At 29.7% G+C, this 18,177-nt stretch overlaps 1 long non-coding RNA gene across 1 annotated transcript; it reads right to left on the bottom strand.

The window, feature by feature from the left end:
• Positions 1-15,750: 15,750 nt before the first annotated feature.
• Positions 15,751-17,621, bottom strand: LOC139905548 (uncharacterized). The gene is made up of 3 exons (XR_011780414.1): positions 16,405-17,621; positions 16,213-16,338; positions 15,751-16,157 (listed from the first exon to the last, which is right to left on the bottom strand). It is a non-coding gene; the product is annotated as an uncharacterized lncRNA (long non-coding RNA).
• Between the last annotated feature and the right edge of the window lie 556 nt (positions 17,622-18,177).

Here is an 18,177-nt window from a genome sequence, read left to right as displayed (position 1 = left end):
AGTGCAAAATAAAAAAAAGTATTTAAGTTTAACGGCATACAAGTAGTTAAACTTGCCAAATTTTAACACAATAATACTTATATATGTTTGCTATTGTTTAAACCTATTTAAAATTTTATTAGTGAATAAATTTTAGAAGAAATACATTTTTGACACAACTCGTCAAATGTAGCTATTGTCCTCGATTAAGGGATAGTTATATCGAATTTGAGTTAGAAATTTTAAAAAAATAGACTAAATATTATTTTTAATCTTTTTTTTCATGAAAAAAGTTGCTCTAATATACCTTGTTTGTAGGTATTTTGGAGTTAGGTTATAGGTGATCTTGACTTAAAATACATTCACCGATGGAATTTTTTTACCTACATTCACCAATTTCATAATACCCATAACACCCTTTCTCCCCTTTTCCAGTTTTTTCTTAATAAATTTAAGAATCTTCATGAATAAAAGTCAAGTTATTATAGGACTTTTTTCATAATATTTCATTATGAATAGATAACTAAATTATTCATAACATAGTAAGTTTTTTATTCGCATTCTACAACTGTCTCCGGTATTTCTTACTTCATATGTACGGTTTGGCTAACAATAAAGTATTAAAGATGGAATAGAAGTTGCTGTAAGTACATGGTATATACACGTTTCAATTGAAACAAATTCTTAATGGAATGAATCCATATAATAAATATATATTTATCATTTTGAAAAGTACTCTTTCAATATATATATTATTTGTATAAAGATACATAAATATTTATTGAAGTTAACAATATCTATAGAACAATCCAAATTTAAAATATCGGAAGTCATATAGTTTTGCAAAAAATATTTTAAATAAACCATTAAAACCCTTTTTGTAACTTTTATCTATATATTAAAAGTAAATGTATGTGTGTTTTTCCTTCAATCACGACCAAACCTTTAAGGCCATGGCGTTCTTAAAGGGCATTTTTTAGCATTTCACCGTTACAAACTGGGGGCCGGGGTGTATTTTGGATATTAGAATGGTTCTTTGATGCTCAGCAAAGCGGCGGTGGAAGAATTTAATCCGCCTCAGGGACAAACAGCTCATATACACATCCCGTGGGTGGGGGTGTACTATAGAATATGAATATTATAATATACTGTATCGATATATTTACAATATATAGAATAAGTTTGCCCGGCGTTGCCTGTGACATTAAGGAATTAAAATTAATTAAGAAGTCTTCGATTAATATAAAACAAAAAATAAAGATCGTAAAATTTGAAGAATTATTCATATGTTGGTTATATGAGTATACAAATATATTGGCACTCTTCTTTTACGAACTTGCAGTCTTGCAGCCCCTTCCCTGAGGATTAAGAAACTCTTTTAGTATCCCTAAAAACAACCTGGCTCTCAAGTAGGACAGATGAAGTTCTGGGTCAAAAAAACAGTTCAAGCTCTACTAATGCCGTGTTTTTAAGCACCAATGAACCCTTCTTATATTCTATAATACACTCCAGGGGTTGTTTAGGTGAATTGTTGGGCTCCAGTAAAGATAAACTTATCCACCGACACTTCTATGAGCATCAAGAAATCCACCTAATATCTAAAATACAGCCCGACTCTCTAGTTGTACAGGGTCAAACTATATATGTACTATGTCAAATCAGCCAAAAAATTTCAAAATTTACACCCAGGTGTTTAGATTTTCTTAATTTCTAGATATATTTTACCTTTTACTGTAAAAAACTCCCTTGCCAAAATTTGAAGTCATTACGACGAGGCGTTCCCGAGTTATTGATGTTTTCGTTAAGGTCCCATTTCCAAATATGGACTGGTTTACATAAGGATTTGAAAAATAATTTAGGTGATGTTTGGAGAAGTACTCGTAAGAAAAGACAAAAAATTGCTATATGTGATCATTTTTTGATGTGGAATTTAAAAAAAAAAAAAAACACACACACATTAGAACACCCATAACCGAAGGCATTGCCTTGAAAAATCCCTATTTTTGTTTTAGTGACTCCTCCTGCCTCTACGGTCCATATCTCAAAACATCCCTTTTTGTCACTTTTTTTGACAAATTTATTTTTTTTATACTCAAAACTAACTCTATGGAAATTTTGGTGTTGATGAAATTAACAATTTTAGATGAAGAAAAAATCTAATAAAAATTCTCACTTCAAGAGATAAAATCAAAGTAATTTCTACAAGATTTTTGAAAAAAAATTATCCGTTTGAAATTATATATTTATGTTCCAACATATGATGAAAGCTATTTGTTCATTCCTGCCTTGGGAATGAGATAACAGGATCGAAACAATAAAGCCATCCATTAAAATGAGTTGAGAATTTTAATATTGCAAAATGGGATCACTTAAAAAATACAAAATTGAACATAAATCCTGGGAGGTGCATATTTTTAAATAGATCTTTTTTTTATTTATACGTTGAAAATTGTTCTATAATATAAGCTATGATATTCTTCATCACTGTTTATTTGAATAAGTTATAAGGGTCTAAAGAAAATTGTCGTTTTTTTATGATTTTTCAGCCTAAATATGAAAAAATAGTGAGTATAGTATAGGATACAGAATCAACAAAAACACTTTTACATACGTTTTATTACACCTACTTTTAATGTGGGGATAGTTATATGGGTAAAAAATGACTCTGAACGATAAGGGTTCCAAATTGCTATCGGATATTTCAGAATTCAGATAACTGAGAGAGAAAACTGAGGTTTTTGGATTCTACACTCAAAGAATCCTTTCCTTTTTTGGAGAAATTCATTTGCATTACATGAGTGTTCTCCTGTGTTATTCCGGGAAATATCAATTGTAATCTAGATTCATATATAAAAACATTTTAGCTTGCATTTGGGTCCATAAGTCTAGTTGCTAATTCTGTATAAAATATTATTTGTCTAAATTAATTAACTTTAGTTTAAAAAGTGGTATAAATATTATATATATTTAATTGATAACCATCTCCCGTAATTAAAATTTTGGCATATCAAACCAACTCCAAGTAATTTAGCCAGAATCCAAAAGTATTGCAAGTGTCCCAGTCTCCCCTACATTTATCTATTTGGTATAAATGAAAAATTATTTGCGATAGTTATCCAATGGCATTATCAATTATTGATGGTTTTTTCGATTTCCTAATATGTTCCCTTGTCTAGATATGCAAATTGATTTCGTAATAAATGGTCTCCAAATGGTGTTTAGTTTATGTGGAACGGCAATTTAAATTAAAATGGATTGAGGATCATCGTTTTATCATTTCAGAAGTTGGAAAAAAAGTCAATTTATGACTGGCTGTGTCTATGGAGAATTCAACACTAAATCATTAATTAGGCAATACTAAAGTTGAACGCTACAATTAAGTTATTTGAAAAATAGTGTGACGAGTAACGATGAGTAGGCAAAAATGGTTAGGATGGTACTATAAAAATTGCCAGTTAGGAAAATTGCCCGTATATTGTTCAAACTTCATTATGAAAGAAAACACATTATAAATTCACTTAATATTATTTATGACAAATATCTAAACAAATTTGTTTGTTCCATCTTCCAAGGGAGTACCTTCAAGGGTGAGTAATATTATTGCATTCCTTGCATTTTTTTAAATTCGATCCAATCTTCTAAGAAATAGATCGAGAGGATTGGAAGGAGAGAGGGAAGAATAAATATCTCAGGGCCTCTTAAAATATGGTTAAATAATACACTCCACCCTCGGATTGTCGCGAGGGTTGTGTGGGATTGCAAAAGACCAATGCCAATTCAACCAATACATCCGAGGAACCCTCTAATACCAAAAAATAGTTTCTAGGCGTCGGGTTGCGAGAGGCATTTGGGGGTCAAATATATAAAGGAAATATAAAAGGAGCAAAACATCATCCAGATAGGCGTCATGCAATCTTGTTCTCAAATTACTTTTCGCTCATTTTTGATTGCAGGATTGTCGCTAAAATTTGAATTTGGAGGGTGTGGCGGTTAAAACATTTCAAATTTGTGTTGAAAATAACTTTTTTTAAAAACGACACTGCCGGAATACCTTAACTTAACAAAAATTGAATGACTAAGTTAAAAAAAATCTTTGAACGGTGTTAATTTAGCGCCGATGGTTCGCTCTCTCTTCTTTTATGGTTATGCAAATACGTATTTTACGCCAGGATACAAAAACCTGAAACCAACTAGTAAAATGGTAACCACATGACCAAATTTTGTCCAAATTTAATTTGTAAAAAAAATACTATTTATCAACTAGAGTCGCTGAGACTGTCAATCAATTTCTCTATGCCTTAAGACAATCGAAACTTCCATAAATTTACAAGATGATAGCTTTGTGAAAAAAATAAATAAGGGCAATGTACAAAGTACGTACTCAGGTATGGGGGAGAGGAGCTATGAAATTGCGAACAAAATCTGTAATAAAGTACGAACATTATGAGTATCAAATGTGAACATGGGGGAGGTGCAAAAAATGACAATAACTTGCGTACATACGTTATAAAGTGATGTCATAGATGGTGCCTAAAAGATGACAAAAGCTTTTCCTTGGCCACTAAATTTAAATAAAAATTAAACACGGAAAAAGTATATACATATTCAAGTCTGGATATCCAAGAATGATGGGTATACACGAATTTGGAATTTGGAACAATAATTCCAAAGATTGACTTTTCTTACGTTTTAGATATTAATATTTTGTAAGTTATTTAACATTTTGAAAAATTTGACATCCAATCCAGAACCTTTTCAAAACTCATAAGAGCACGTCTTTATTGAATGTAAAATGTGTACCATAGAATAATTTCTGTTAAATAAGGTCATCATCGTAGATATTAGCCAGTGATGTCATCATTCATCAATTCTGACCATCTAGGATTCATTATTTAATAAATAATTCAATTGGCCCTTAATTAAGAATAATAACAAACTATTATTGTGCATAAAAGATACTTGACATTTTATCTATGTTAACTAATTAAACTGGTAAACTGATGTAGATAACTATTCTATTACTTGAGATAGCTTTTTTGAAAGAGCGCAAGGAGAAGGTGAAATTGAATTGTAATTTTACGTGGTCTCCAATTTCATGATAGAAAAATAAAATATGTCATGCTGGCAAACTTAACCGGGATACCCCTTTTTTCCAATTTCTAAACACATTAACATAGATAACGCCAGAAAGTAATTTAATACTTTTTTTTGCATAAATGTATGTAGTAGCTACATCTTCATGATTTATCACATCAATAAATGTGTTGTTGACCCCTGCTAATAAATAATAAAAAAATGCTACTTTTTCCAGTCAACTAGGTGTACATACACATATACTAGTGTTGAAACTTGGTCCGAAACAGATTTTTCCCTTCTTGAGTCTGAAACTTTTTTGTTTTCGACCTATTTGGACCGATATTTTGCTCTAAACCACAAACTCAGAGCATAGCTCGAAATTTAATCTTTTCAAATTGCGAACCGATTTTTCGGTCTCAAGCTATACACTGATTTTCTATCCTACCTTGATTTATGAATTGTACAAATATGATTATGCAACATATTTCACTTAATATGACGTTATTATGTCGATGTTTAGATAGTTTTGAAACACACGTAACGTCATAAAAAATTATTTATAGAAGTGGCATAGAATGTATTTTAAATTAGACCAATCCAAAGCGATATTTTTTGTAAGACCAATCCAGAGCAATTTTTATTTGGGACCGATCTAAATCGAATTTTTCTTTGAGACTGGCCAAGAAACTGATTTTTTTTAAAAGACCAAAATAAGCTCATTAAAAATCATAGGGGTCTCATATAGGTTTATCATTTTCAAACTGACCCCTAACACTGATAAATAAATTATGTCGGCTCTAAAAACGTATAAACATATTGGTTATGTCTGTATTATTACAAATGAAATTGAATTAATATTTTTGGTACATAAATTATATCATATAAAGTACCCATGGGATAGATCAACATAAAACAATCGTTAACACAAATAAAACATCCAAATTTATTTATGTATACATACAGATTCGATTCAATTATAGGCATTGCGTTCAAATGTGTGGAATGAGTTAAGACATCAAAGAATTTTAACTATTGTTTATCACTTTTTTTTTTCATCTAAGATACTAGTAATAACCTCAACATGGCCTTTCAAATAAAGTCTATTAATTTATCATTATTTTCTTTTCTCAGGGCTTTTAAGGTAGGGGCAAGTAAAGATAAGGTATTAGAAAAGTGTGGGTTATAATATATTATTGTAAATGTAACAAAAAACCTATACCAACAAATTTGGAAGGTGTAATAGAGAAAGAACTTGACGTTTATCCAACTTTCCAACAATGATCGTTAATTTGGACTTTTGGGTACTTGTATGAAAGAAAAAAAATTTAAAAAATGCTGTGATTTTTATTATCGTTTTTCTTATTATTGTAATTTCATTAACTCATATCCGTTATGTGTAAGGAGTGTGTTATATTAGTTAGAATATTTTTTTGTTTTCGTATGTCATAATTGTAAATAAAAGTATGCCTATTGGGCTTCAAAAAAAATCTTATTCTTTTGTCTTTAATTATTTGTTGATAAAAATTGACAATAATTCATCAAAGAATACAAATATAATCTACATTCAATTTTGAAGAAAAAAATATAATAGTTTGCTTTTGTGTTGACAGGCCACACATGTGCATGCCTATTAGGTTGGTCCATTTCCAACTTTTTTTTTTTGTGATTTTGAGCTCCCATAGGCTAAAAATAAATATTTGGGTAAAAAACGAGGACAAATAAATTTTGAACAATTTTGAAAAACAACCCCATTAAAACTTTTAAACATATGTTTTTTCAAGTTGTTGTATACCAACTTTATATAACTTTAAATTAAGGATCAACGTCTTTCTTTTATTATTGTGTATTTTTACCTAAAACTGTTTGATTTAAAAAAATATATATAGATTGTGAGTAAAAGCTTAAAAATTATCCATCCAAGTCATATTTTTAGCCCATGAGAGCTCAACATTTCCAAAAAAAAAGTTACAAATGGACCGAACTAATTTCTATATTTTGTATAAAAATGTACATATATGTATTGGTGAAGAGACTAACACTTATGAAATAACTAACTAAGGATTACCTGGCGTTGCTTGGGCTAAGGAGAGGAAGGGAAATCACATTGAAAAGGATCAAATTAATTAAAGAAATTAAAAAAATATTCTGAATATACATTTATTAAATAATAATTATAATATGAATGTTTCGTTGTTGTCGAAAGAAATCATGACAATTCTAATTCTCTTGGATTCTTCACACTATATCAATCCGGTTAAGTTAAGAAATCTACAAAGTCTCATCATCGCAACTCCCGCCACCAAAAAAAAAATACCTCTTGTAATCTTGGGAGTATTATTATGAATATAAAAAAAATAATGTGTTATTTACTTCAAATAACTTACCAGCATATATTCATCTGAAAAATTGTCTAAATGCAAAGTCAATTTTGCATTTACTTCAAAAAATTCCCAAATCGATGTTTGCAAATAAAATTGCTAAAAACTTTTTTGCATTAATTTAGCTAAAAAAATAGTTTATACCATTTATTGGAATTTTAAAAGAAACACAAACCTACCAAAAATAAATTCGTACTTACAAAAGCAAAAAAAGGTATCAAGAATAATGTTGTCGAAAAAATAACACTCGATAAGTAGTTCATTTTTACAAATATAGCAAGAACTATGTAGTAAAATATTTTGGAAATTGAAAAAACTCCGTTAATTGTGTTACGTTGGCATTTTCATGTATAAAAAGTATCGTCTTGTGGCATGTTTTCATAAAAAACGGAAAATTGACGTTTGATGAAAAAATGGGAAAAAAGAGAGAAAAAAATGAAAAATGAATAAGAAAAACATCAATTTTTATTTTGCAAATGTATCTGCAAACGAATCTCCGGACAAGTTTTATTATATTTACTAATCCCATATTTCATTGGAAGTTCTTTTTTTTGCAACTGAAATAGACGAAATTGCAATTTTCACCGATTTCTTTTTTAGACAATAACTTTTTTGATTTTGAATAAATTTAAAAAGCATAGTTATTCGTATAGTTGTTTTTTGAAACTCCAATAACTTATTGATTAATTTCTCAATCCCCTATTTAGTATCCTTCAGCTACAAAAAATGGTTTTTGGATTTTGGGCATAGCATAAGTCCCCTTATATGACCTCCCCTAAAATTGACACCTCTATCTTACCCTGTCAAAGCTCAAAAAAGAGACCCATGCAAAATTTCAGCCTCTACACACACACACAATTTTTCTTTTATATATATACAAATTAATAGGCCTGTCATACTCTATAAATTGCTTTTATTTCTATAAAAAAAAACATTAATTATATGTTTCTGACTTTTTTTTACGTACTGAAATTAAAATGGCACTGACAGTATTATAATATTATATTTGATGTACAAATAGAAAAATCTTTACTTGCTCTAATGCAGTTAGAAAATTCTAAATATTAAAATATGACCTTCTGGTATGTAGAAATAATAGAAACCAAAAATGAGCAAGGTAATCCTAACAATTTAAAGAATGTTTAATTGGGCAAACTGATAGGAAATACTCATATGTTGATCCTAATTCTATAACTCATCTGGGGTATTCACCTTCATTCCTGAGCACAATAATTGGCGATTACTTTATATTTAAATGTTCCTTTCTCTAGAATTAAATAATATTGATAACATATATAGAAAAAAAAGAAACTAAGTAGAGGCAGCAAAAATAAAAAGTCTTGCACGCTTTTTATGTTTTTTATTTTATACAACTTTACTTATTAATAAAGAAGGTATCCGTGTAAAGAAAAAATTAATTGTACTAATTAACCGATAAAAAAATCGGTTAATTCGTGTGCTATTTCTTCTTTCTTGTTTACATTATGATATGTCGTGGATGTTTTAAAATTTCCCTCTCAAAACAAAGAATTCTGACGTATCTTTTCTGTAAGTTGATTTAAAAATGCTTAATAAAATAGACCAATACAAATTTAAATATAATTATAATATTTTCCCTGGAGTAATGATTTTTTAAATGTATAAGGTGCTCCTTTTTATAGCAGTAATTCATTGACGCCCCCAAAATTATATAACTGCCGGTTGATATTTACAATGTAATTTAGTACTTCCTTATGCCTAGCTCCCGCTTTCCTACTGCACTCATACAGAAATTCCATCTCTATTTATATGTAGTGCGATACTTTACTACTGAACATATTGTTTATTTTCTAAAGCTGTTTATTTAAATATTATTTAATGTTGAATGTTGTCAAATTGGGCTGAATGTTAAAAACTAAGTCTGAGAAGGTATCATAAAAAATATTAATTTTGGTCGAAAAATCTCTCTGCTGAGAGGGATGACCGTAAATTATAAGTACACAAACATTTTCAAAATGGAGATGAATATATAATAGTATATATCAAAATCTCATGAGGTTTATAATTAAACTGAATCGCCTCCACTGCTTACGCAAATTTGCAACTAGCTGGATCTTTCGTAGATAAAAAACGTTCATTCATTTATTTTTATTACAATTTTTATTGAAGATTTAAATTACTTTAAATGATTTTTTAGTTCATCCAATTACTTTTTATTTATTGAGGATTTATTCATCATTCCTCTAATACAAATAAACATCGAAAACGGAGAAGAATAACAATAATTTAACGATACATGTACATGTGCAGAAAACGTATGGAAAGAGACTGGATGCAATTGCAAAATGATCAGAGACAAGCAAAATCAAAGACACTTTACGTTGGAATCCTAAATTCCAAGGTATATATTACAAAAAAAAAAAAAACATTGTATAGAGCTGATTCGAATATAAAATTTTCGAAATATTTTAATTATTGCCTCATCTATATAAATTGTTTTTTAGTATTCAAATACCGAGTGATCATGGACAGTTATGGACTTATTCTCCAACATGATTAATTGTAACCCTCTAAATCGTCGTGATATTTCAAAAATTTAAAACATAATGTTAGTCTTATTAGAAAGCATCATTGTCCGTTAAAAAATTTATGGGTGTATTAATTTTTATTAATGCATTTTCTTTACATTTCAAGCAACCCATATTTAGCAATAAAACAAAATGTTTCAATACAAACATCTCTTTAATTGATATGTCCCAAATTTGGTACATCAGGCACACAGACATATATAATGGTATAATCAAATATGTCACATTGGACTTACAAATGCAAAATATCAGAATGTGTATTTATTAGTCTGTAATATTTAAAATAATTATTTCATGAGCATATAGCTCATAGGATTCATAGTACAAAATTGTCAGAGCGGATGAGGAGCAATCAAGCCACTTCTTCAACTTTTAATGTTTAGATGTAACCCACGCATGATTTTGCGCAATACACAGTGTTAGTGTTGTTCTAAACACTATATTTAATCGACATGAAAAGTTTTTTACAGATGCATTCACAGTTCCTTGATTTATAAGTAATTTTCCAAATGTGCCAAATTTGGCACATAGGCTCTTAAATTAATGCTTCCTATTTTTTTTTTTTTTTAATTACGACATTATAACGGGCAAACTCTAATTTTAGTCTAATTTTAATTAAAATATTTATTTATATTTTTATAATGCAATTTCTCCAGTCTTTGATTTTATTATAAATTGATTTTTATTAATTGTAGGAATATATAATATTGAATATATAAAAAAGTAAGCTTACGATAAAAAAAGTTACTACCCTAAAAAAATAGACTAACATCCAACATTTAAATTATCCTTGATATTTTTATTATAAAAAAATAATGTCAATAGAAACTTCAGCTTGCAAAATCAATGGGGTTTTTCTTTATCCGTATAATGTCATAAGTAAATATTATGCATTATTATGACACCATTTGTACTAGAAATTGTCTTTGAAATCAATATACATAATCAGGGATGTGAATCCTGGTTAAATTGGGGGTGAGTGTAGTTTATTAAAATACCTATTGGTTAGGTATGCAAATAAAAATTGATGATAATATCTGTTATGAAAAATCTATGATGGAAATATACACTTTTTTTTTTTTGACAAACATAATAGTTTAATCTAATTACCGAATTTTAATTTATGCATTTAAATTTTATGGGAAAAAAAAACATGTTATTTTCATGAAAAAATATATTTTTGTTATTATTTCAATAATCCTATTATTATGCATTGAATTTTTCTATATAGGTTAAAAAATTAAGAAGAAAGGGTATTCATTAATTTTAACTATTTTGCAGATTGAAATTTTCTTAATCAGGGAACAAAATGGAAGGTTGAGGTAGTATTCATTTTTTATGGATCCCTACTTTACATTACTAGCTTACCACCTCTTTTTTAGGTAAATTTTCACTGATAATAAATAAAATTATTAAATTATCAATAGCAAATAAATGCATGTTCACTATCGCTAAATGTCATGAACTTTATTGAAGTAACCCTCCGTTAGTAAACATACTTTTTTTGACGTAGTTAATACATGAACTTAGTTTAAACGTTAATCTAAATAATAAGTGAATTTTATTACTTGATCACAGTTGGCATGGCCACGAAATTATGCCAATTAATAATAACAACATTATATTCGGGGATCAACAAAGGAAATTTTTTCATTATTATGTTTAGAATATTATAATTTAATTTTCTATAAAAACTTCTATGAAATATGAATTACTTTAACGAACTTTGGGTACAAAAAATGTACTCATTAACTTTGATTAGATTGACTTTACATTGAAAAAAGGGAAAATTGCCAAGCAAAAAAAAAGAGTTAAAACTGAACAAATTAATCAAATTCACCAAACTTTAATTAAAAATTGGAAAATTTATAAATAATTCATACAACATTCACTTTTGCAACAAATAAAAAGTTGCATTTATTCTTAATGATGTTTCAGGAGCATATTAAAGTTGTTTTTAGCATTAAAATATATTTGAAACAGATTTAAAGCAATTTGATTAAACTTGGAGTGCAGAAAATAAGAGTTAACTAACAAAGGGTGAATGCATAAAATTATTGTTCACGGTTGATTTAAATCATGAAATTAAAATTAATTGAGATTATTTATTTCTAAATTTTAATCGCTCCTTTTTCTAATAATAAAAAAAAAAAATTATAGCTACAAAATTGACATTACAATTTTATGAAAGAAAGAAGATTATTATTTATTAACAGTCTGATAGTAATCATATATTGCAGACTGTTATTATGAGAATACTTTATGTCACAAGAAAAGAAATATTTAAAATAGTTTTTTTTTTTTTCTTTATTACCAAATTTGATTTTACATTGCACACAAAAAAGTACAAAAGTTGATAATAGTTAGTTCCAATGACTACCGTGTCAGGAGGATTAGCCCCTGGAATCTTGTACGTATTCGCCTTGGGATACTTTCACCTTGAGAAGTTTTCGCCTTTTACTGTTCTTCCTTCAACGTTTTTGCCTTGAGACTTTTTTGCCTTGGGTAATAATAGAGAGAAATTTTAATACATAATACAAGTTGTCATTGAAAAAAACCAAAATTGTAACAACTTTTTTAATTTTTAGGGTTGTGTAAAATTCACAGTCCAGTACTAAAGTACTCCCTGCATTTGATATTAATAGAAATACAAGATTATATCATATTGCTTGTACGATTGATGTTTGACTTCCACCACGGTTTTAATATTGACGTCTTAATAGATAAGTGGTTGTGTGTTTTACCAAAATCGGTTTTCTTGCCCCTGCAGTTGGTACGATACATTAAATTGAAAATTCTAGCACTAACGACGTCATTGACAATGAGTGGTTGCGTGTTTTGTCAAAATCTGCCTGTCATGGCGAGCAGTTGGTACAATACATCAGATTGAATATCCTAGCAATCCTGAGTTCATGATGGTCTAACCTTGTAATTATATTAACCTTCCCGGCATTAATACAATTGTTTTTTTCTTTTCTGTCACAAGAAAAGAATATTGACAATAGTTTTTTATTATTTTTTCTTAATTAGCAAACTTTATTTTACTTTACACATAATTAGTTCCAAAGTAGATAATAATTAGTACTAATGACTATATAGACCCTGAAAAAGGGAAATTTTAATACATAATACAAGTTATCATTGAGAAAAAAAACGAAAATTGTAACAACTTTTTATTTTTTGGGGTCGTGTAAAATATTATTCACAGTCCAGTACTAAAGTACTCCCTGCATTAATAATGATTAATGAATTATGATACAATTTTATAATTTTTTTTTTTTTCCTTTTCTTTTCCTTTTTTCCCCTCTCATCTCATTTCCCTTCCTACTCTTCTTCCCCCCTACATAAGCAGTTCATTTAATTATTATATAAGAAAAAAACCGAAGAGAAGAAGAACACTAAATAATAAAAAAAAGAATTGTCAATATTTGTGACAGGAATAACGTAGCAGAACAAGTGCACGCGTTTCTTCCTCAATCCATTCCAGTATTATTTAATTATTTAACTTATACACTTTATTATATATTATGTACTTTCTGTCACAAGAAAAGAAATATTGAAATAATCGTTGGGGAGGGCAAGGAAATTGATATATTGAGAATATTAAATTGGGTACTGAAGACAAAAGGCTACAAACTATGCCGTTATATAGTCTATGTCAGGGATTCTCAACCTTTTTTCAGTGATGTACAGGGTTCGGAAGCAAAACGTGGACTCTTAATAAATGCTAATTATGTAATTAAAATTGAGAGATTTTGTGATTTTCCCTGCATATTCCGAATTTCCGGTCCTCTCTGCATAAGTAAGCAATAATAAATATTTCTCAAATCTTTCATCATAAGTGAGTAAGAAGCAAAAAGGCAGAGGATCTTGGACCTTCTTGATGTCAAAATTGAGGTGGCAGAGATTATGGACATTGTGAAGTGCTCCAGGAGCACTTCACTTTTTCAAGGTAGCCAAGATGAAAAAGGATGGACAAGACCTCTCAAGGCAAGAAAGATGTGGGGGACACAATTTGAAAAGGGATTCTGAGTTTCTGGGGGCCTGAAGAAGAAGATCAAGGAGGGCCCCACAAAATCCATGAATCAGGTCTACAACCGTCGGAACGACTGTTAGCTTGGGGGATAATCAGAGGAGGTCAAGAGGGTGTTCCGTACAAAAACATCCACCTCAAAAACTAGTCCTGAGAGCCATGGTGTCTGACGGCAAGAAGATGCCTCCCCTCTTTTTTAAGGGTCAGGAGGCCTACTACAATGATCTGAGGTTCACCATACTACCATGGTTCAATGCTACCTACCCAGGGGACAGCTATGTGTGGACTCAAGATGGTGCAACTTCACATCCATCGGCCAAATGCCAGAAGTTCTGCGCCTACAACATAGCTGATTTTTGGCCCAAGGACATGTAGCCATCATTTTCGCCGGATTTGAACCCGTTGGACTTTGCTGTGTAGAAGCACTTTGGAGAGGGAGACTAACCAGACATTTCATCCGAACGTGAACTCCCTAAAGGCCGCCCTTTTTGAAAGAGTGGAACAACTTCTCCGATAAGTTCATAACCAACTCCTGCAAGGCTTTCCACCGCCGTGTGGAGGCTGTGATTGCTGCAGAGGGCGGTCATATTGAGTGGACATGGTCACAAAGGTCGTATCTCAAACTTTTGTTAAAAAAATTAAAAATTAGTTATGAAAAAATTAAATTATTGACATTTTTCTAAAATCAATGATTCAGTCCACTTTTTGCTTCCGAACCCTGTACTACTTGTAAAATGTTTTTTCAACCAAAAACTAACCATTTGTGTTTGCGATACTAGGTCGTTCAAGGAGAATGCTACAATGTTGACTTATACTTCACCAGTGCAACTCCATCTGACCAATAAAAGGAACATAAAAAAAAAAACAGAGCAAATAATTTTTACTTTCAGCGTTGTACCTCTTTCAAAATATTTTTTTCAATATCTCCACCCCATTTAAGAACCACTGGTCTATTGAATAATAGTGTAGCTTTCATGGAGTGTGACGTTTGCAAATCTACTGTAACGGATAAAAAACGTTTAAGTAAATTATACGTAGTATATCTTCATTAAACATTTTGCAAATAAATACTTTCGTTATACCCTCAAAAATCATAATAAAGCAGGCAGATGATAATCACATCAGTATTTTAAACAATAATACCATACGTATTTTCCCCCTTCTCCTTGCACGCGTTTTTCTCTACAATATTATAGTTATAACTGAAGTTGATAATTCTGTAGAGAAAAACGCGTGCAAGGAGAAGGGGGGAAGGCGAGAAAGACTTATGGTATCATTGTTTAAAATACTGATGTGATTATCAATTGCCTTCTTTTTTGTGATTTTTTTAACGAAAGTATTTAAGAGCAAAATGTTTAATGAAGCTATACTACGTATATTTGACTTAAACGTTTTTTATCCGTTACAGTAATCCCACTCCATGAAATTGTAATTAATTATGAACCATATTCTCAGAATAATAACTAATGAAACGACAAAGTAGAGTATTTCGAAATATATTTGAATCTCCAAATTTAAAAAGAAGGCTTAAATTTAAATATAATCTACATACTAAAAAATAAACCATCATACATTTATGTTAAATTTACAAAATTAAACAATTGTAATCATATAACTAAAAACAACAATAAATTATAAATACAGAATATTGAAATAATAGATTGATCCAAATAATATTTTCTTTTTCTTACATGAATTCAGTTAAATATGTCATAACTTTAAGTTGCTAAACACAAGCCAGACGTAGAGTTTAATCAAAAAAGATAATCGCCCTTTTTTCCTAATAAGGAAATGCAATTATGCACAGGATAGATATCGATGCAATCTAAATAATTATTAATAATAAAGTAAATATCAAAATCTTAAAATTAGACAATAAATATACTAATAAAAATATTAGAATTAAATCCATCGTAAAGATTTAGTGCTAAAAATAATTATGTAGTAATATCCGGCGATATAACTTCTTATTAAGGGCATCAAAAAAGATTCCCTCCGTTATTTATGCTTGTATAACAGTATACTATTATAATGAAGGATACGCCCAATTGCTAATTATAATACTACACCCTTTTATGAGTTTTCTAAACACCTTTTCATGGAGCTTATCAACCATAGCTGATCCTAAGTGATAAAAAAGTAATATTTATTGACTACCTGGAAAACCTAATGATCATACCGAAGTGTTTAAACGAAGAAATTAATTCCAGACAAACTAGTTGCGAACCATCCAAAGCTACTACCCCCGTTGTTGTGACCATTTAAGCACTTGTTTTTGCCATTTAATTAGCTGTGTATCATAATTCTTGATAATTTTAGGTAAAATAAAATCATATCTTATGATTAAATTAAAAAAAAAAAGAATACTTACTGTTAGATGGTACAAAATTCAGAGTTCCATTTCGTAATTTGGTGTGAATGCCTCTAAACATGCTGAAAATTATCTTAACTTCACAATTGGGGTATTTCTATAAATGACATCATTACCAATATCCTCCATTAATTAATGATGGTTCCTCGGGAAGAGAAGAATTTACGCGTGTATTTCTTCATAAATTTTTTGAACGTAGCATGATTAGCAATGGATAATGTTATATGACATGCAATAAGCATTTTTGTGAGATCAAAGTGAAAGTCAGACTTGATGTATTCATCGTTAATTTGATTTTATAGATGAATATCCATACTCTTGATATGATATGAGGATAATGAGTGGCGTTTAACTCTAGACAGGAGACTAAAGGCCCAAGCCATTTGCTTCTCATCCGATAAGTATTTTCCATACTCCTGGGCCTCCATTTTCAGAAATCCAGACAGAAGGAGACGTTATTTTAGGCATTTTAATCAGCTCTGTATCGACTATCAGCATCTAATATTGTATTAATGTTGATTAATAAAGGCGGGATCATAACATTCTTGATAGAAGATGTATATCATTGAATCAATGATATCATATGTATTTCTTCTCTTCTCCTCGCACGCTTTTGTATTCTCAGGGAGGCCATTGCTACCTTCGGATGGCAGAATTCTGGCCTTCGTCCTCACCCGAAATGATCCCTATTCTGTTTGGTGCGTCTTGGAGGGCAAGACGAACAAGACTTCTCCCACGCTTTGAAGGTCGTGATCATAGACGAGTGGAACAATTTGTCCTTGGACTACATCAAGGGTAGCTGTGCTTCTGTTTTTCCCTTATTGAAGCCATCATTCAGAATAGAGGGAGACATATTGAATAAAAAATGTAGAAAATGGTTGAATAACCAACATTTGCTTCAAAAGTTTGCCATTAAAATAGCACAAAATAAAAATATGTAAGAAGTGAAAAGGGCTGTTAAAAATTTCTCATTTTTGAGTCCTCACCCTGTATATGATAAATAAATAATTTTAGTACATCTATGTATAAGAAAATATAGTATAAACTAATAGTTGATATTTAATTAATATGACCTAATTTGTAATGGAGCTTGAGGATTGAGCAGTTTACTATAAAAAATATTTCCCGTCGGAAAGTAAATATAAAAACAACTTATATCATAGAGATGGCTTCTCCACTGTTGTTGCAAAATTTTAATGATTTATAAAAATATTGTCTTGTCTAAAAAAATTAATATTTTATTAACTTTTCTTTCAAAAAGAGATTATAAGCAAAGTTATATGCCCCCCAGAAAAATTATTTTGCCCCCTTGATGATTTCACCATTATATAATTGCGCCGCTGATATGTGAACAACATCAACTACATAATTTTATTTTTAATTATTCCTAATATATGTTCTACATACGAGTAGATCAGAGATAATCTCTTTTTCATGCTCTATAAGTAACTTCATATATTATTAAGAGATTTAAGTAACTCCCGACATATGGCTTCCATCTTCTTAAGGAATATCAATCTTAAATTGCTCTTGATTGATCAAAATTTATCAATTATTGATTTTGTTGTAGGATATCTTTGATTGGATTCATGTATGTTAGGGTGGTTCGACTTTTTATTTTGTATAAATGTACAAATCACCTGTTTAAAATCCATTCATTTTCACTCAAAAATTGGCAAAGTTTGAACCAAATTGAAAAATGCTTATAGGTAGCTCAATGGCCTCAAATTTTTGAAAATTGGCAATTTTTTCAAAACAAGGTGACTTTTTCTT

The sequence above is a fragment of the Lepeophtheirus salmonis genome, chromosome 5 (assembly GCF_016086655.4).
Source record: "Lepeophtheirus salmonis chromosome 5, UVic_Lsal_1.4, whole genome shotgun sequence".
NCBI lineage: Eukaryota > Metazoa > Arthropoda > Copepoda > Siphonostomatoida > Caligidae > Lepeophtheirus > Lepeophtheirus salmonis.
The sequence above is the reverse complement of the archived record's forward strand: the minus strand, read 5'-3'. Positions and strand labels throughout refer to the sequence as shown.